We start from the raw sequence: 21,534 nt of genomic DNA on the forward strand, positions 1-21,534 counted from the left end.
AGTGCCTCTTATAGAGAAGGCTTATTCTGTTAGGGAACCACTGTTCCTTCCAGAGACGGAGATTTTACAATGTCCTTGGAATATCTAAGTAGGCAAATATTCAATGGATATGTTTACAGAAGTGCACTGATGCCTGTGGTTGACATTATTGTGGGAGAGCAAATGACTACTCAGGTCAACTACTAAGAAGCTGAAAAAGGCTCTAATAATATAACCTTGATCCTGGGAGCCAGGAATAGATGCCGATGTTAGTGACTGCTTTTAGGGAATTCCTGTTTCAAAACCGTGATACTATCTTACAATGCTTGATTTGCTGTGAGGAAACATCCTGTTTCTTTGAATGAGTTGGAGTAATTATGCCCAAAGGGAGGGAGAAGTTTTTAATCTATATTTTTTAAGGTTTATATCCACTTAATGCTATGATGGATGAACCCTGATTTTTGTCATAGGAAATATTTGCCTTTTATCCCTTGCAGTTAGTCTCAAGCCTAGGTGTGTTTGTTTTCATTAATTAATAATCATCCAATTAGAGTGAGTTTGGATCTCATTTTGGGTAATAGTTCCTATTCAACTTAGGGATGCTTTTAGTTCTATTTTTCTTTCAAAGGGCCTAAAAATGTACCTAGCTCTGTTTCTCCATTACAAGCTCCAACTTTGTCACCTGAATCAGATTTTCCACTTTTTCAAAGTATGGATTGAAGCCACTACATAAGTGATAGAAGTTTAAATTCTGGGGTTGAACGTGATATAAAATGAAGGAGCAATCCTTGTTCTTTATAAAACTCTACATGAATGTATTTTTCTCTGTGGAGCAGAGGGAAAGGGAAGAATCCTCAGTGTTACTTTGTAGCAGTGTGCCATGAACCACTTGTACAACCATGCTCAGTGGCCCTGGATGTCCCTTCTTTAGACTTCTCTTTAGTGTTGGGAAGCACCTAAGTTTGCATCCAGTCCAAGCTTGTTCATGTTACCAGGGAACCAGGGAGCCCAGCTAGTAACTGACAAAGCCAAAGCCAGAACTCAGGTCTACCTGTCAGTTGCATTTGGTGTGGTTTCTCATGCTGGTTATTATCTTTCTTTTATGGATTTTTCTGAACTCCAGTCACTGACACAACAGATTTTTGCCTAAATCCTACATCAGAATTATGTATTTTTTAAAATTATTGTTTCTTCTCTCTTCTGCTTTATCCAGGGAAAATAAAACCTACTCCAATTGTTATCAGGTTTTCATTGGATCACCTTCAAGTTTCCCAAGTCTGTCTTTTTTTTTTTTTTTTTTTTAATGTAAAGCCTGTTATAAGATTAGCATGTACCAAATCAAAGATTACATTTTAGGGAATATTTCAGGGATCATGGAAAAATAAGGCAAGTGACTATATTTAAAATAGTACAAGAAACTGTCTCCAAAGACACATCCCCTAAGTGGTCATGTAATTGATGTTATTGTTGTTTTCTTAAAATCCAGACAAGATTAGATAGAATTCTGTAACTTCGAAAGACATCCACACCCTTTCCAATTTTGGCCTCCTAAGCTTAAAATCTAAAATATTTCAATTCTTTTTTTTTTTTTTTTTTTTTTTTTTTTGGTCTTTTGTCTTTTTGTTGTTGTTGTTGCTATTTCTTGGGCCGCTCCCGCGGCATATGGAGGTTCCCAGGCTAGGGGTTGAATTGGAGCTGTAGCCACCGGCCTACGCCAGAGCCACAGCAACTCGGGATCCGAGCCGCGTCTGCGACCTACACCACAGCTCACGGCAACGCCGGATCGTTAACCCACTGAGCAAGGGCAGGGACCGAACCCGCAACCTCATGGTTCCTAGTCGGATTCGTTAACCACTGCGCCACGACGGGAACTCCTAAAATATTTCAATTCTTGAAAAGAGAAACATGTAATTTTTATTTCCGAAAGAATACGTTTAGCCAAAATATTTTCCTGGAAATTATCTTCCCACTGGTGAATCCTGGAGTCTGAATTTAGTGCCACCAATCTCAACACCCGTTGTCTCCCATAGAGGGAACCTGGTTTTCTCAGCCACAGCTGATTGCACCAGACAGCCCAGCCATAACATTGAGATCTGTAACCTGCTGCAAAATTTGAGCTGGGCCACTCAGAACACTCTTTCAGGAATCTGAAACTATAGCGACAGTTGTAGCAGCTGAGCTGACAGATTACAAAGTAACCCAGATCCACTCTGAGTCATTTGAAGCTGAATTTTTGAGGTCAGTAATCAGCAAAGTGAGGGGAAAATGGTTCAGATGAGCAGAGAGGAGCTATTTAGTAAAATTTCATGAGACAGATCAGCCATTAGCCAGCCATTGCTAGTTTTCAGATTCCACTTGCCATGATGCTCATACATGCCGCCATGCCCAAATACAGGGATTTTTTTCCCTGTCTCTGTATTGATGCAGAATGACTATTTCTTCAAGTAGTGCATGTGCAGCTCTGCTCCTTGTAACCAAAAGAATACTAAGCAAAACACTAAAACAAAACAAATGCTCTGCTATCCCTTACATTAAAATAGAAGAAAATACAAATAACTTTAGACTATCCTGATTACATTATTAAAATATTTACCTTGGTTCAAAATTAAGAGATTAGATTAGAGCAGCTTGATTACCCTGCAAAGGTTATGAAGAGGAATTTTATAGATAGGAAGCATTTCCCATGAAAAAGGCACATAAGACACATGACCTTTGAGTAAAAAAAAATGGTAAAAATGAGAAAAGTTTTGTTTTACACTGTGCATGTTATTTTGATGTTTGACGATACAAAACACAAAAGTGTTTCACTTGTTTTGCAAACGTGTGGGTCTCAATGGCTGTATAATCCATCTGTTTCTGATTTTCCTGCACTTAACTCATTGAAATGCTGTTTTGTAAAAATTAGTTGTTGTCCAAGAAGCCCTTTGAGTCTCCTTTATGAGCATATTTAGCCTTTCTTAGAAACAGGTCTGTTCGCCAAGAGCAAGTGAGCTCGTACAACAAAACATTCAAATTTGGATGGAAACACAAAATAGAAGATCAGGTTAGTTTCTTTGGGGGAAAGGGCAGTACACGTAACTTCAGACACAAGTATTAATAAAATTATCAGACGAATCTCTTTGTGTTTCCTTAGGGTCTCAGGAGAGAAGCTCATTTAAGAAAGTATGAAAGAATTAAATTGTTTTAAATAAAACTTCCTTCATTGGCATTGCAGAAATGAGTAAAAACTCATATTCTTTAGTTAGAATAACCTGCATATTTTGTTCAGTGGTCTTCTTGGTGAAAACATAAATGTCAATAAAAAAATATACTTTACAGTAATTTTGCCTGCCTTAATCATATGAAGCACTCAGAGAAATTGACAAATTTTAAAAAATTTTAAATACTTCATTCAACACATTCATTTAATATAGATTAAGCACCTATTATATGACAGGTATAATTCTATGAACTCAGGAAATGTCATTAAGCAAAACAGACAAAAATATCTGCCATTGGGGATTATATTCTCAGGAGTTAGACAATAAACATGCAGGTAAATTCTGCAATGTTTTTAAAAAGTACTAAACATTAGAGGAAAAAAGCCGCAGTATGAATGACATTGCGAGTGCTGGCAAGTGAAGATGTCATTTTAAATGTAGGCCTCAATATAAGGTGCCCTCATTAAGAGGAATCAAGGCAAAGAAGGAGAGAAAGAATATATAGAGATTTGGGGAAGGGCGTTCAAAGAATCAGGAATAGTTAATGATAAAGCTCTGAGACAACAATGAGCCGGGTGTGCTGAAGAACCACTATGACAGGAGAGGAAAAATGGAGAGATATTGGTAGGTGACCTCTAAGAGGCAGCTAGGGGGAAGGGTTTATAGGTCAGTGCTTCTCAGACTTTAATGAACATGTGAATTACCTGGGGAACTTGTTAAACTGCAGACTCACTTAGCAGGTCTGAGATGGGGCTTGAGACTTAACAGTTCTAATGGGTTCCCAGGCGGTGCCGATGCTGTCAATCCATGGACCTTACTTTGAGTGGCAGGGTTGTAGTCCATGAAAAATGTTGGCTTTTACTGTGACAGGGATGAAAAACCACTGAAGAGTTACCAGTGAGGAGTGATGTGAAATGATATAGCACACTAAGGAAAATGCTCAACTTGGTTTACAAGATTACCCTTCTCACCCACCTGCCTGGTGCCATGGGAAGCTTGCAATTGGGGAAGGAGATGAGGTTGGCTTTTTTTTCTCTTCACTCTGAAAATGAGATAAAAGCAGCAGCATGGAAGGGATAAAAGGCACTGGGGTAACTAGCCCCTTCCCTACGTGCTATAGTGCCTGGACCAGATTTTGTAGATTTGCATCTTTACAGCCCCTCATAGATGAGCACCAAGGTATATGAGCTTCTCCCTCCTACTTAGCCGATGCAATGCCTCCGGGCAGAGAAAGATTTCACTCTATTGATACTGTTTTCAGCTGACACTGGTATTCTCTAATGTAGCTGCTACTTGTGTTTGTAAAAAGAAATGCAAGAAAATGGGGAAGAAAGAAGTCAGGTGTAGCTAAAGAAACAGAGCAAGGTAAAGATCAATGTGGGCAGTGAATTGCAAAGGCTACTGACCAAATGGAATGTGTCTAGCCTTGCTCACTAGATTCCTGACAGTTTATTGTTTTGAACTCACCCAGAAGCGATCAGATTTAAATTTGGCTAGTGGCTATGCAGTACTCACCTGCCTTCTCCCTCCCCAGCTTTAATTCTTTCCCACTGCTTCATCAAAACACACTTGCCTGGAGGCAATTTGCATAAATGCAGATCTCTACTGGGTAACCTGATATGCAAGAGTATGAATGGCCAATTTGATTTTCAGAATTAGGTGTTCATAGTCAATGCAGAGTGCCTTCTTATCCCTGCCGACGCCACAGAAATCTACGCTTAAGATGGTGAGAGCTCACATTTATACCACAAATCATAATATATTTGATGAGTCAATCCTTTTTCAAGGAGTAAGAAACTGTGGATGAGGCAGCATAGTATATATAACCTGACAAATCTCAGCCACTTACAGCAATAAATTGATTCTCACATGTTGCATGTTCGATGCAGATTAGCAAGGGGCTTTGTTCCACGTGATCTGCACTCCAGGACCTCAGGGGATTGAGGTTCCCTTTTAATACACACTTTCATGATTGCAGAAGGTCTTTAATACTCACTTCCATTCACATTTCTTTGGCAAAGTGAGTCACATGGCCACAACTAAACCCCAAAATGCAGAATATAGAGTGCTACCACAGGTAGGGGCCCCAAGTAGTTTGAGCAAGAATAAGACAGCTTTCCTTGCTAGCAATGCAGTACAGAGGACAGTCTGCAAAAGGGAGTATTTTAGAAACTAATGAGATGACCCTTAGACCACAGCCTAAGTTAATGTAGTCCTGATATCTACCATAAGTTGGAGTCTTTGAGGAATTTGAATAAATGGTACTCTGTTTCCCAGATGGCTTTTGAGTCAGCTTAGAAATAAGGCAAAAGAGCCAGCAACTGAAACCAAAATATCACCATCATTAATAATGAGACTAGATAGAAGCCTCATTTTTGTCTCATTAAAAAAACCCAGATAGGCTTGCTGCCTTCCTCCCCTCCAATCAATTTGGGACACCAACTCAAAGGAAACTTTCACTCCACCCTCTGAGTATCCTTACCAAGACCTCTGCTTCCCACTGGCCCAGAAAGAGCAGAAAAACCATAATCCCCCCACTCAAGCCCTGTGGCATTTTCATTCCATCTAAAAAAGAAGTGTGAACTAATGGTAAATACCCACCAGCTAGGTACTCACTCTGCCTCTTTGCCAAGTAGAAACAAGAAGGCTTCCAGGAATATTGAGTTATTTTCATACAAAAGAAAAATGAGTGGAGAAATAATTCCTCTCAACTTGAATTACTAGTTGTTTTTTTTTTTTTCCAGTTTTATTTTCTCCCCTAGTAAATTGTAGGCTCGTTATAGAACTAGTATCTTTCAGAGTTTTAAGACTCCATAATAAAAGAAGCCAGAGGAGTTCTTGTTGTGGCTTAGCAGGTTAAGAATGTGACATAGTGTCCCATGAGGATGCCGGTTCGATCCCTGGCCTCACTCAGTGGGTTAAGGGTCTGGCATTGCTGCAAGCTGCAGAGTTGGTTACAGATGTGGCCTGGATCATACATTGCTGTGGCTGTGGTGTAGGCCAGCAGTTGCAGCTTTGACATGACCCCAGCCTAGAAACTTCATATGCCACAGGTGCAGGCTTAAAAAAAAAAAGGAAAAAAATATATTTTAAGTGTCATACTATCTTATGACAAAGCAAGCAAAAACAATCACTTCAAAATCAAATATTCTTATTGAGTGGTGGTAATTACCTTTACTCACAGAAGAATTCTATATAAGCTTCTTACCATTATCTGTAAAACAGTTATTCATCGCATAACTTAGTGTAACTCTGTTTTTAAAAGTAAAATATTCTTGAAGAGAATAGAAGCTTTCTGAAAATGTTATCCATCATTAAAAACAATCACTTCCTAACAACTCTGGAGACCTTATATGATATGGAGCTGAAAGCATGCTAAGGAAAGAAAAAAAGATAAAAAAAAAAAAAAACACATTCACAATTTCCAAGTTAGAAGGAAACAAAAGTGTTTTTATCCAAGACGTGAGGGATGACATAGTGCAATAAAACAGATTTATGATGACACATTAAAATGGCAGTATTTGAATTATCAAACTGAAACCACCACACTTTACTATTTTACTGGATGAAAAGGAAAGTGTTTTAGTACAATAAAATCAGGGTTCATATATTCCATGTATGTGCTGGTAGCTGACGAGACTGAGAACTCAAGTAAAATTTACCTTTTTGGTGATCTCTTTTTTTTTTTTTTGCCATTTCTTGGGCCTCTCCTGCAACATACGGAGTTTCCCAGGCTAGGGGTCTAATCAGAGCTGTAGCTGCCAGCCTATGCCAGAGCCACAGCAACTCGGGATCCGAGCAGCGTCTGCAACCTACACCACAGCTCACAGCAACGCCGGATCGTTAACCCACTGAGCAAGGGCAGGGCTCGAACCCGCAACCTCATGGTTCCTAGTCGGATTCGTTAACCACTGCGCCACGAGGGGAACTCCTGGTGATCTCTTCAGTAGAGAAACTTTTTAAGTCACGTACTAATGTATAACTGAAAGCTTCATAAATACCTACCAGTATAACTAAAATTAAAACATCTGACAATGCCAAGTGTTGTGGAGGATATGGAACTCATTGCTGGTGGAATGCAGAGTGGTAGAGCCACTTTAGAAAACTGTTTAGCAAAGTCTTTCCTACCACACTGTACACCTTACACACCTGTCATGCAACCCAGAAATTCCACTCCTCAGTTTTTACAGCAGAGAGATGAAAAAATGTTTGCAAAAATATGTGTATTATAAATATACACTGCAGTGTCATTCAAAATAGCGAACAATTGGGAATAAAAGCATTAAATGTCCATGAACTGATGACTGTATGAACAAATAGAATAGGTGGGATATCTGTTCTATTAGAATCTTACTCTCTAATAAAAATAGATTACCATTGTACACAGCATGAATGAAACTCAAAAATGGTATGCTAAATGGAAAAAGTGCACAAAGAACCACACATACTATATAATTTCATCTATATGACATTTTAGAAAAGGCAAATTATAGTCTGAAAGGGATGGACTACAGTGGTGAAAATTTTCTGTATTTTCTATATCTTGATTGTAGTGGTAGTTATATAATTGCATACAACTGTAAACGTTCATCAGCCCGTACACTTAATGGATGAATTTTCTTGCATATAACTTATAGAAACTTCACTAACAAAATTAAATGTATAAATATAATCTACACTATAAATATTTTAAATAATGTGACTAATTGCTAATTAAGATCATCACATTAATCATACAAAAATGTAAATCATATTTCCAAATATGTTCAATATGGGGGTATTTAATGGAAATGATAAAAACCAAGGATAATGAAGAGTAGAGTCAAATATTGGTGAATGTCTAGATATATAGCATCCTTTGGAAAAAAGTGTGAAGGATTATATAAACTTACCAGAACACAGCAATCACTTGAACCTAAAATTACTCTTCTGTAAGGCTAACATTTGTGTTTCTCTGAACTGCCTACATTCATCCCCAAAACTCCCCATGGGAAACTTACCTAATAGTGATTAATTCACAGAAGCATTAATTAGGTAAAAGTGTAGATTCATAACACATGTATATTTTTGTATACATAAAATGTTTAAAAAAATTGCAGAATGGAAATATTTTGAAAACAAAATGCATAAAACATACATTTCTTTTTTTTGTTTAGAAGATATCTTACTTTCATTGAAGTATAATTGACCTACAATGTTATATTAATTTCCCGTGTACAATGTAGTGATTTGATATTTTTATATGACACAAAATGATCACCATGAAAAATCTAGTTACCATCTATCACCATGCGAAGTTATTAGAGTATTGCTGACTGTTTTCTCTAGGCTTACATCACATCCCCATGATTTATTTATTATATAACTGGAAGTTTGTCTCTCTTAATCTCTTTCGGTTGTTTCACCCACCTCCCTACCCCCTCTCTGGAAACCACCAATTTGCTCTCTATATCTGAGTCTGTTTCTGTTTTATGTTTGTTCGCTTGTTTTATTTTTTTAGATGCCACATGTAAATGAAATCATGTAATGTTTGTCTTTCTCTATCTGACTTACTTCACTTAGCATAATACCCTCAATGTTTATCCATATTGTCACAAGAGATAGGACTTTAATTTTTTATGACTGAGTTGTATTCCATTGTCTGTGTGTGTCAGTGTATACACACAGATCACACCTTATCTCTTCATCTGACACTTGACTATTGTAAATAATGCTGCATTGAACATGGGGGTGCAGATATATTTCCAAATTACTGTTTTCATTTTCTCTAGTTAAATACTCAGAAGTAGAATTGCTGGGTTGTATGGTAGGTCTATTTTTTATTTTCTTTTTGTTAGGGCTGCATTCATGGCATATGGAAGTTCCCAGGCTAGGGGTCAAATTGGAGCTGCAGCTGTTGGCCTACGCCACAGCAACGCCAGATCCAAGCTGCATCTGTGACCTATACTGCAGCTCATGGCAATTCTGAATCCTTAACCCACTGAGTAGATCCAGGGACCCAAAACACCATGGATAACTGATCAGGTTCATTACCACTGAGCCACAATAGGAATTCACTATTTTTAATATTTTAAGGAACTGTCAAAGTGTACTCAAAGTGTTATTTCTATAAAATTTTCCAGGCCACATACTCAGAACTCTGGGGAAAAAAAGAAACCTGCATGAGTGTCTTGGATTATGCATAAGATTTTTCATCTGTATTTTTCATATGTATTTCAATTTTCTTTCTTGAAAATTGGTGATGTCCCTGTCGTCAACATAGAAGCCCAATAGCTGGTAGGACTCTGAGAATGGACATTATTGATTTCTGTGATTTCATTTTGGTTTATTTAATGGTGATAGTAACATTTGACTCTCCAACATCATACATGAACGCCCAGCAACCTACAGAACAGATCTTTTTTGTTATCCCATAGGTAACTCAAATTTACCCTGTCCCAAACCAAACTAATCATCTCACTTTCACTACCCTGTATTTGCTCTCTCTATAATTGGCTTCAGTATCTACTCAGTTGCCCAAATCCAAAATCTGAGCAACATTTCCTAAAATACCTTCTCCCTTGGTGGTTAGATCCAACCAAAGACTCACATAGATTGTAACTCCAATCTCTTTTCTCTACTTCCCTATGCAGATCATCATGTCCTATCTAGATTACTACTTTGGCATTCTAAATGATCTTCCTGCTTCTGCTTCCCCACACTAACCCACTCTTCACATTCTAGCTGGAGTAATTAAGTGTTTAAAGCCTTAAATGTGAGCATCTTACCTCCTCCAGTGTATCTTCCTTGAATCCTCCTATCTGCGTTAGGTCCCCTCTTCCATGTACTTTTGGTATCTTTTACTTCCCTGATCATGACACTAATCTCACTGTATTTCTTGAATGGTATATTTATCTGTACACCCCACTAGACTATGAGTTGCAAGGGCAAAGACTCAACCATTCTTGATAACTTTTGTATCCCTGGTGATTAGTACAAAGCTTTACACATAATAGGATCACATTAAACATTAGGTGACTAAATGAACAAATAGATTTTTTCATTGAAGATCATTGATGAATAAATATGATAGAAGGCAGAAAAAAACAAAACTTAAACCATAAGCACCCTGGGTTCAGAGCATGTAGCACATTCAAGACTCAAAGGAATTTTTTCCTCAGGCAAATCAGATGGAGAAAGCTGACCATTAAATGGCTCATTTTGGTACCACAGATTAATTTGGATGGGACATGTTTTCTCACATGGAACTGTAGCAGGGGGTCTGATTAATGGAACATAATCATAATCCAGTCATTCTAGATAATTGTCCAAGCAGTAAGCCCATTTGGTCTTTAAGTGCCAAGCTCTTACCTCTGCTCTGGCTCACACTGAGGTGTCTACTGGTAGGTTTTCACTATGTTCAAGGTAAGATTTTGTCTCATTAGGGTTTATTTTCCTATGTACTCAGTAGTGCATCCTTGCTTGGAACGGTCTTATTTACTGGGTTCATCTTTATTCCCAACTTTAGAACTGAGGTTGCAACTCTATTCTGATATCTTGAGTGGGAAATCCATCTGTATGTTTACCCCATGGTATATTTCCCCTTTCTTAGCAAAATAATGATAAGAGGTCTTGAAAATGCAAGTCTAGATGCTTCTGGGAAAAAAAAAACTTATTAAATAACTGTTCAGGTTAATCAACTCCTGTGTGTTACTTCTATATGCAGAACATCCAAAATGAAGGCATTAGACTCAAAGACAAGCAGTTTTTCTACACGGCACCTGTTTCAGAGAAAAAAGTCACTACTTGCATGTATGTACAAATAGATTAACTACACATGTAAATCAAACTTCCCAAAACCTTCCTGAAGTTCCTCCAGACTTAAAAAAGACTTCGACAAAATTCCCTCTTTTTAAAGTACCCTAATCTTTGGAAGCAGCCAAATGCCACACAATAATCAACTGTGGAGAATAAATCCAAGAGAATAAATTTGAACTTTAAAGTCAGGAAAAATAGTGTTCAGACCCGCAACTTCACCTTACCAATTGGAGAACCCGAAAAAGTTTTTTGAACTCTTGTTTCTTTAGATTTTAAATGGAGATAATAAAATCTCTCCCATTTATCAAAGAGAGGGTTAACTAACATAACATTTGAAAAGCCCTTGGCATATGTTACAATACCAATCACTCACTCCATCACCATCCGTCACTGCCTTTCCTGTCCCTGGCACTGATTCATCAGCATCCCTCATTCCCTAGCCCCCAGCCCCTCCAACCAGGCTGCTGTCCTTCTAGAAAGTTTACTGAGACAATACATTGGGCCAGTGAGCACCACAAGGAATGCCTAAATGCTTTCATGCTCTAAACTTTCTTAATGTACTTTTGATTAAAAGAGATACTTTAGGCATTTGGATATAACCTACCAGTATCTTCTTTCTCTGTTAACAATCTGTTTCAAAGGGGTAAAGATGAATAGGCTCAGGTACCTTGGTGCAGAATTATTCACAAGCAGATGTTATATTGGCTTGTCTTTTGCTTAAAGAACAAACCATGAAGTGTTTTCTCAATTTTTCTAACTGTTTTTAAACTGAAAAGAAAATTAAACCCCAATCTGTTCTAATTTTGCTTTCTAACCAGTCATAATACAAGAAATATTCAAGGAAAAACAGCACAATTTTTGTAGTTCACCAGAGAGAAAAATAATGTAACAAGATAAAAATGAGCTGCTTTTGTCTTTAATCAAAGCAAATGGAAGACTTATTGGACATTTCAGTTCAAAATAATCAACCGATAATGACTTGAATATGATCTTCCTCTTACTGCCTTAGCAGGTTGTTCTGACAGCCTTGAATTCACCAGATAATTATGCGTCTCTTCATGTCTTTTTGGCTATATGGCACAGCCACAAATGCACCCAGGGTAAATGTGAAGGCCTTTTAGGACTCAATAAAGAAAATATAATCTCTCAAGTAATGACATTTGGAATATAAAGTCCCTCTTTTATCTGAAAGGATAATAGGAAGGGTGTTTTTATTTTCCATAATTCATGAGTGTGAATGTATTAGCAATTTCTTACACAGATTATCTTCATTATAAACACAGCTTTATAATTATCACACTCATCCTTTGCATCTATTTTATACTTAACACTGTTAAAAAGAACCCATTTCAATGCTGTTGGCCACTAAAAAGTCTGTGACCTAAGTAAAATTACAATTCACTCCCAGAACAGGCTGACTCTGCTCTAAGTCTTTTGGCAAAGCCCAGGATTTTAATGACCTTAAACAAACAGGGCGGGCAGTCACATGGCCTGAGAACTCCAGAGCTTTTGTACAGTTTATTCTTGTTGAGGCAAGCTAAGGGAAAAGCTTTGGCAGCCATCTGAACATGAGGGCAAAGGGTTTCAAGTGGTTATTTTTCTGCATGTAACTCTTTACGCTGGGTTTAAAAAAAAAAAAAGTGTTTATAAAGAGTTTTGCCTGGGGATACCGTCAGATCTCTTTCCCTGGATATGTTGCAAAGGAAAGAGTCCTCAGCTGGCATTTCTGTTCCCTAATTTGTACCTAAGTCCTTATAAGAACATGAAGAGCAAGTGGATGCGTGATGGGGGTAGCGTGTAACTTCTGGAAAGCCGATGATCTCTCTCTCTCTCTCTCTTTCTCCTTGGATTGCTTTCAGAAGCTAGAAGTGCAGACAGAAAATCCTTGCCTACCCCTAGCCCCTAATGTGAGAATGTCTACTTGCAAAAAGGAATAATTAAAATATTCTTAGTTTTCAAACTGTGGATTAAAGAAGCAAGAATAGAATGGTGCTTAAGTGATAGGACATAATAAGTTAAGGCATTAAAGGAGCTCCCTGCAACATCAGAAACCATGATGGGACTGAGACAAGAAAAACCCACATAAATGCTACCATGGCTCCAACGGTTCCCATTCAAAGTGCTTCTGGAAAGTGGGAATATCCCCATACACCTCCTAATGCCACCCCACCTCCAGACGGTACAACAGATACAAATGCTCAGATTGGCTCTTAAATATCTCAGTGGAAATCCTGGGAAAGTTTTGCCATTTAAAATGGTAAAGATAGGGAGTTCCCATTGTGGTGCAGTGGAAACTAATCTAACTAGTATCCATGGAGGTACGGGTTCAATCTCTGGCCTCTCTCAGTGGGTTGGGGATCCGGTGTTGCCATGAGCTGTGGTGTAGGTTGTAGACGTGGCTCAGATCCCGAACTGCTGTGGCTGTGGTGTAGGCCGGCAGTTATAGCTCTGATTTGACCCCTAGCCTGGGAACTTCCATATGCCGTAGTGTGGCTGTAAAGAGAAACAAAAAAGTGGTAAAGATAAAGGAAGATGCATGCCATCATGCAACTTAGAATTCATCAAAAATATTGAAACTTCACATAGGACCATAATTAAAAATCACTTTTTCAAGAGAGAAAAATAATGAAAGAAAATGCACAACACTTCAAGGAGTATTTTTTTACATATCATGAGCTAAATATTGAAGATAAAACCCTTCACAGAAATGAAACATAATTCCTGCCTTCTCAGAGCCCTGAGACTACATCAGGATGGCTATATGAAAATCCTGCAAAGATTAGTAAAAATTCTCTGCACCTAGTGTACAATCCTGATCATTTGAACTAACATCCTCTCATTCAAGGGCAGAGCTCCTGTCCTCAGTGAACTGTCCAGATGATTGGGAAGTATATGCCTAAGTGCTAGAAAGGAAAGAGAGCCTGTTACAAGACCACAGAAGGAATATTAAATTATGGTATACAACAAAATGAGAGAACATCTCCAACTGAAAGATAGAGATTTTTATGAGACAGATTCTATTTAAATTCTTTAAAAATGGATGAAATTCTGTGGCAGAGTGGAGAATGCAATAGAAACATGGCTGGAGAGCAAGAAAAGCAGTCTTGTAACACTGACCAAGGTCACTCCTTCCAGACAGAGCCCTCAAGAGAACAGATGTGTATTTCAGGGACTCTCAAACTTGACTCATAGAAATACCTTCTTCTTGAAATACTCTCTCTCATCTTTCAAGGCATCACTCTCTTCTAATTTTCCTCTTAGCACTGGTGGCTCATCCTCAGATTACTTTATGGGATTTTTCTCCCCTATGTTCACATCCTAATGTTGATGTTCTTCCTAACTTTGTCCTCAGCGCTTCAGTCTTCTCTCTCTACCTACTCTTCTGAAGCAATGTCATCATTTACCACGATTTTCATTACATCCATACAGTGAAACCTCTTCTTTGTAAATTAAGCCAGATCTCCCCGCTGAGCTCCAAACATATATGCCTTACTCTACGTCTCTATTTAAATATTTCAGAAACCCCTCAAACACATATCCAATTGTGAAGTATCTTCCTCCCTCAAAGTCCGTACTGTTTCTCCAATGTTCCCAATTTTAATATATAGTATCTTCCTAAAACTGAAATATTGGTATTTATCGACTTCTCTGTCTCCCATATTCCCATTACCCCCAAGAAATCCTCAAAGGTGAAATTATCTTCTGTTTCCACTGCCACCAATCCCATTTAAAGCACCACCCTATTTCACCTGAGCAATTTCAAGAGCTGGTCTCTTACCTCTAGTTTCACCACCTTTAAGTCATCCTTCATTTTGCAGCAGTAAGGTAACATTAAAATGCAAAAGTTAAAGTCATTCATATCATTTCCCTGTGTAAATGCCTTCATGTAGCATGTTTATGTTCATTAATGGAAGATACAAAGCTTTCTGCAGTTGGCCCCTGCCTAGGTCTCTTTTCTCCCCATTTTCCCTCTCATATTCTAAGATCAAGCCTGTTGAATTTCCAAAAGTGTCTTGAAGACTCTGTACTTTCTTACTGGTCTATTATGTTCCATTTTGTATATGCTGTTCTCTCTCCATCTTCCTCTGTCCCTTCCTACTCCCACCACACACACACTCTGGTTAATTTTTTTCTCTAGGTCTGTGCTCAAGCATCACTTCTTTAGGAATGTCTATGCTTATTCCTAGAATAAGTAAGATCCCTGTGATGTTAAATTATTTTATAACAGTCATGACAGTGTACTACATTTACTTGTAAATATCAGTCAGCCCTATACTAAGTTGCTTTAAGTCCAATTATTGTTCTACTTTGTTCAAAACCGTATCCTCAGAGTCTAGCACATGTTCTAGCACAGATCAGGCATTCCAAGCATTTCTTGTTCAATAACAAAGGATATATATTTCAGTTAGATGTTAAGTAGAGAATCAGGGGAAAATACATTGAGATATGCTAGAAAGATAAGTTGGAACCAAATCATAAAGGATCACTAATGCCATACTGAAAAATGTAGATCTTAACCTACTCACAAAGAAACTAAATTCTAATGAAGCAAGAGAATGTGACAGATTTGTGTCACTCTACCTAGAAGAATATCCAAAAGTTTATGTTTTACAAAGTGATATTCATGAAAGTTCTTCAAAGGGCACTCTTTATATTTCCCTTATAGACTCCAAATTATAAAGTTAAAACGTGGCTTAGGGACAAAAATTCATTGTTAAAATCTACTGTCTCTTCTGAAGATAAAAGTGATTTGTGAGCAAGCAAAATGGCAATTTTGATCAGGACCATTCATTTATATATGTATGTGTGTGTGTTGTGTGTTTAATTTTTATTCCCTATCTCTTAGCCTACAACATACCTGAATGTACAAGCATATGTGAACTAAACTAACTCATCTTGCTTGTTCCAGTTCTATCTCCAACCTCTTTTCAATGTGCAATCTATGTCCCAGCCACATGAGTTTATGGAATCCTATGAATTCTGATACATGTCCCTTCTGTCTAGAATATCCTTCATGTCTGCTACAATCTGTCACATCTTCCCACACCCTGTTTAATTAAGTTTCTTCTTTGAAACCTTCCTTCACGTCTACTCTCCACAAAATGAATCACCCCTTCTCTATGTTCTCAGTGAAATGTATGTTTCACTATATTCAAGTTGCTTTATGTTTGCTTTTTAATCCTCCTAGTAGTGTCCCCATCTTATCATGAATTACTTTAGTAAAGGGAATCCCAAAGAGCTTTGCTATTCAAAATGTGGTTCCCTGACCAGCATACCTATGAGCTCATTGAAAATGCAGACATCCAGACCCCTACCCAGACTTCTGAATCTGCATCGTAGCACATAACCAGTTCGTCTTTATCACAGTAAAGATCTGAAAGTCCTGCCATGGAATATCTAATATGGTTAATACACAAAAGATGTTCAGTTCAGGCTTTCTTGATAAATGGATAAAGCATAAAAAGTCAAAGAGGCATTTCATGTGCTCTCAGATGTGGATTAGGAATTTTTCTCTGGGTACACAATAGATAACCTGGGTAATAGATTAACTTTATGTGCCACAAATTATCACTAAGGGCCATAAAATGATAAAAGGCACTGATGCATACCTGGAGTTTTTGGCAGAGAATGTTATAAGGTATTCTGAAAATCTTTCTAAAAATCACTATACCTTGACATATTTTGGATTAAAACTAGTTCATTGTGTTCAAATATTTGTTTTCATTCCTGCATATTTTCTTCTGACTTTCCTTCCTGCATAAATTTATATATAGAACTTAGTTAACTCAGACTGCCAGCTGGTAAAACTGTCTTCAGAGAAAATGTTAAAGTATACTACATTCAAGGATAAGAATTTGCAGGATTGTTGAATTTATTGGGGCACCACACAGTCAGAAACACAGAGCTGTAACCCCAGCAGGACTTGGAATAACGTAAGGACTACAGAAAGGTAGAAGAACAGAAGTCAACCTGTAAACTTTCCAGATTTTTCCTCTAGAAAACAATAAAATTACTTCAATTATTTTCAGTCGCTGAAGCCAAGAGAGTTTTACTGAAGTTCCAGAATGGTGTCTCATTCCTCACGGAAATCAAAAGGCTCTGAAATAGAGGCAACTGAGGACATCTCAAAAGACAAGACATGAAAAAGCAACAGGGCCTGTCACAGAAAAAGAGATAAGGAAAGAAATGATGAGTTTGTTTTCTTTTTCTGTGAGTTTTAATTCCCTCATTTCCATTACTTAATGTGTCATTATTTCACTTTTCAGCAGCTGGCAAACATAAAGCATTCCACCATTTATTTTAAAATTGGTAGTCAACACACAATACATCAGACTTTTATATTCTCTCAAAGGCAAATACTCAAAAAGAATCAAATCCGAAGCTTTACTATAGATTTTCCTTGGGAAGTTTATCCTGAAGTCCTTAGACATCAATTATATACTCCTGACAAAAGGTTTAATTCCAAAAGTTACAATGACACAGATGGATAAAAAAATCTAGCTACATATTTTAGCCATAAATTATGTGTCAGCACTGATGGGAAAGACTCTTCATTGCCTCTGAAATAAAGACCAAATCCCCAACACAGCATTGAGGACCTTTATAATGTGGCCCCAGTTTGAATTTCCAATCTTCTTTCTACCATGTCCCTACACTCTAGCCAAGTAAACAAATTGTGTTCCATATACATCCCTTAATTCACTGTTTCTGTAATTTTGCTTAGAACTCTTTTCACTTACAATTCTTTTTCCCCATAACTCTTGATCCAAAAACCTACCCAGTGGTTAAGACCCAGGGCAAATGATACCAAATGAGACTCCAGAGCTCCCCAACAGCTGAAATTGCATTCTTTCAAATATCTCAAACTCTGTAAGCATATCACAATATATTTATTTACGTGCATGTTGCATGTAACTCACTAGGCTGAAAATTTCCTGACAGTGGGAAATTATCCATCTTTGTGTTCTTCTTTGTACCTGATGGTCATTTGCGCATATGGAATAATTTAAGTAATTAGTCAAATGATGAGACAATAACAACCTTTTAGTGTGTCATTCTCCCTTATTCTCACTTAACTGTCTATCCCCCAAGTTTTCCAAAATGCTAATACAGTTGACCCTTGACCAACATGAGTTTTGAAGGGCCTGGGTCCATTTATACACACAGATTTTTTTTCATTAACACATACGATGGTACCACAGGATCCACAGTAGGTTGAATCCTCAGATATGGAACTGCGTATACAGAGGAACCCAGTACAAGGAAGACAGACTATAAATTATACTCAAATGTCCCACTGTACAAAGGACTGGTACACCTTAAACCCCTGCATTGTTTTAAGAGTCAGTCATTATCACTATAACTTGTCTCGTTCTTCATGGAATTCTTAGGTGAAACTGAACTAATGAAAGTATAATTCCCTTCCTTTGAATAAAATTAGACTATATTCCTGCACAATGACAATACCAGAACCTGAATTCAATAAATATTTGAATGAATTAATTAATTGATTGTCCTACCAAAACATCAGAAAGTTTAGCATGACTAGCATAAGGTTATGGAGCCACTTTGGGATTTTGTTAGCCATTTCTCCCTCATGGCTCCTGGGAAGTAGGCAGCATCTCCATATAATACCAATCGGTCTTTTTTATTTCCTCCCAGCTTTGTTAAGATATAGTTGACATAAAACATTTTGTAGGTTTAAGGTGTACAACATGATTTGATACATATATATTGATTAAAAGATTACCAAAATAAGGTTATTTACTATAAATGTTATTTTTTTGCCTCTAAAGAGCATTTAATATCTACTCTCTTAGCCATTTATAAGTATATAATATGATATGGTTATCTATAGTGACCATGTTGTATATTAGATCCTCAGAACATCATCTCATAACTGGGAATTTTACTCTTTAACCAATATCTTTCAACTTCTCCCTACCCCCATCCCCTGAAAACCATGTTTCTACTTTGTGTTTCTGAGTTTGGTTTTTTGTAGATTCCATATATAAGCGAAATGATACAGTATCCAGGTTTCTCTGTCTGACTTATTTTACTGAGTCTTTTGCACCTCAACAGTGTCCATGTTATTCCAGATGGCAAAATTTCATTCTTTCATTTTTTAATTTTTTTTATTTGCTGTCTTTTTAGGGCCACACCTGCAGCATATGAAAGTTCCCAGGCTAGGAGTCAAAACTGAACTACAGCTGCCAGCCTATACCACAGCCACAGCAACAAAGGATCCAAGCTGCATCTGTGGCCTACACCACAGTTCACGACAATGCCAGGTCCTTAACCCACTGAGCGAGGCCAGGGATCAAACCTGTGTCCCTCATGGATACTGGTCGGGTTAATCACTGCTGAGTCACAATGAGAACTCCCAGATTTCATTCTTTTTTAAGGCTGAAGTATTTCATTGTAAGTGTATATGTGTGTATATATGTGCGTGTGTGTATATATACATGTATATATTGTTTAATATAACTTGATGTGATTTATACCCACTTATAATTTTTTGCTGCATGTACTTTTGGTGTCATGTCCATAAAATCATTACCAAGACCAATGCTGAAGGGCTTTTCCCTTTTGTTTTCCTCTAAGAGTTTTGTGCTTTCAGGGCTTAAATTTAGGTATTTATTTTTAGTTAATTTTTGCATGTGGCATAAGATAAGGGTCTAATTTTATTCTTCTTCATGCAGTAAGCCAGTTTTTCAGCCCATATATTGAAGAGACTATTCTTTCATCATTTAGTATTCTTGGCTCTTTTGTCAAATATTAGTTAACCATATATTCATGGGTTTAATTCTGGGCCATTGATTCTGTTTCATTAATCTATATGCATGTATGTATGCTAATGCCATACTGTTTTAATTACTGTAGCTTTATAATATAGTTGTAAATCTAGCGGGGTGCTACTTAAGCTTTCTTCTTTCTCGGGATTGCTTTGACTATTCAGGGTTTTTGGTGGGAATCTTATTATGATTTTTCTATTTCTGTAGAAAATGCCACTGGAATTTTGATAGGGATTGCACTGAGTCTATAATTGGCTTTAAGTATTATGAGCACTTTAACAATATTAATTCTCCCAATAAATAAACATGAGAGATTTTCCCTCTCATGTTTCTTTGTCTTCAATTTATTTCATTAATATCTTATAGTTTTTGGTGTACAAATCTTCCCCCTACTCAGTAAAATTTATTCCTAAGTATTTTATGGATTTTGAAGCTACTACATATGGTATTTTTTAATTATAGTTGATTGAGTATAATAATTAGTTTCAGGGGCACATCATAGTGATTCAGTGTTTTTATAGATTATACTCTGAAGTTACTATCAAATAGTAGCTATAATTCCCTATGCTGTACACTATAGCCTTGTTGCATATCTATTTTCTGTATAGTAATTCATATCTCTTAAGCACATACATCTATCTTGTTCCCCCTTCCCGATCTCCACTGTTAATCATTAGTTTGTTTTCTCTATGAATCTGTTTCTATTTTGATATATGCAGTAGACTGTTTTATGTTTTAGACTTCATAAATAAGTGATATACATTATTTTCTTTCTCTGGCTTATTTCAAAACATAATATCTAGGTTTATTCATGTTGCTGCAAATGGCACGATTTCATTATTTTATGGTTCAGTAATATTCCATTACACACACATACACACATGTGTCACATCTTCTTTATCCATTCATCTGTTGATGGACACTTGGTTACTTCCATATCTTGGGTTATATATCTTGGCTATTGTAAATACTGCTGCTATGTGAACATTGGAGTAAATGTATCTTTTGAATTAGTGTTTTCACTTTTTCCAGCTAAATACTCAGAAGTAGAATTGCTGGATCATATGGTTGTTGTATTTTTAATTTTTTGAGGAACTTCTGTACTGTTTTCCCTAGTGGCTGCAACAATTTATATTCTAACTGACAGTACACAACATTTGCTATTTGTAGACTTTTGGATGTTAGCCATTCTGAGAGATGTGAGGTGATACCTCATTTTGGTTTTGATTTGCATTTCTCTAATAATTAGTAATGTTGAGTGTCTTTTCATGTGCCTATTCGTCATATGTATATCTTCTTTGGAAAAGTGCCTATTTAGGCTTCTGCCTATTTTTGATTGGGTTGTTTTTTGGATATTGAGTTGTATGAAACTGTTTATATATTTTGGATATTAACCTCTTCTTGGTTCTATCATTTGCAAATTTTTTCTCCCATTCAATAGGTTTTCTTTTTGTCAATGGTTTGCTGTGTAAAATCTTTTATGTTTAATTAAATCTCATTTGTTTATTTTTGCTTTTGTTTCTTTTGCCTTAGGAAACATATCGTGAAAATATTGCCACAATCTATGTCAGAGTGTTCTCCCTATATTCTCTTCTAGGAGTTTTATGGTTTCAGTTCTTACATTTAGTTCTTTAATCTGTTTTGAGTTTATTTCTTTATTATACTATTGAGGTAATATTCTAATCTCAATATTTTACATGTAGTTGTCTGGATTTCCCATCACCACTTATTGAAGAGACTGTCTTTTCTCCATTGTATTGCCT

At 36.9% G+C, this 21,534-nt stretch overlaps 1 long non-coding RNA gene across 5 annotated transcripts in view; it reads left to right on the forward strand.

The window, feature by feature from the left end:
- LOC102160880 (uncharacterized) overlaps window positions 1–21,534 on the forward strand; it is an 83,513-nt gene that overhangs the window by 39,045 nt on the left and 22,934 nt on the right. Inside the window, exon 4 of one of the 5 annotated variants that reach the window (XR_014843667.1) lies at window positions 17,006–20,078. The exons of 3 other annotated variants lie outside the window; for them this stretch is intronic. This is a non-coding gene — a long non-coding RNA (uncharacterized LOC102160880). Of the gene's footprint in view, window positions 1–1,192; window positions 3,298–17,005; window positions 20,079–21,534 lie in introns of those variants that run through there. One more of the 5 variants, XR_002343257.2, reaches the window with a different exon arrangement.

This window comes from Sus scrofa, chromosome 4 (genome assembly GCF_054392235.1).
Source record: "Sus scrofa isolate SSC_HxYL_T2T_F1_AM1 chromosome 4, Sscrofa_HxYL_maternal_Yorkshire_Landrace_v2.0, whole genome shotgun sequence".
NCBI classification, from domain to species: domain Eukaryota; kingdom Metazoa; phylum Chordata; class Mammalia; order Artiodactyla; family Suidae; genus Sus; species Sus scrofa.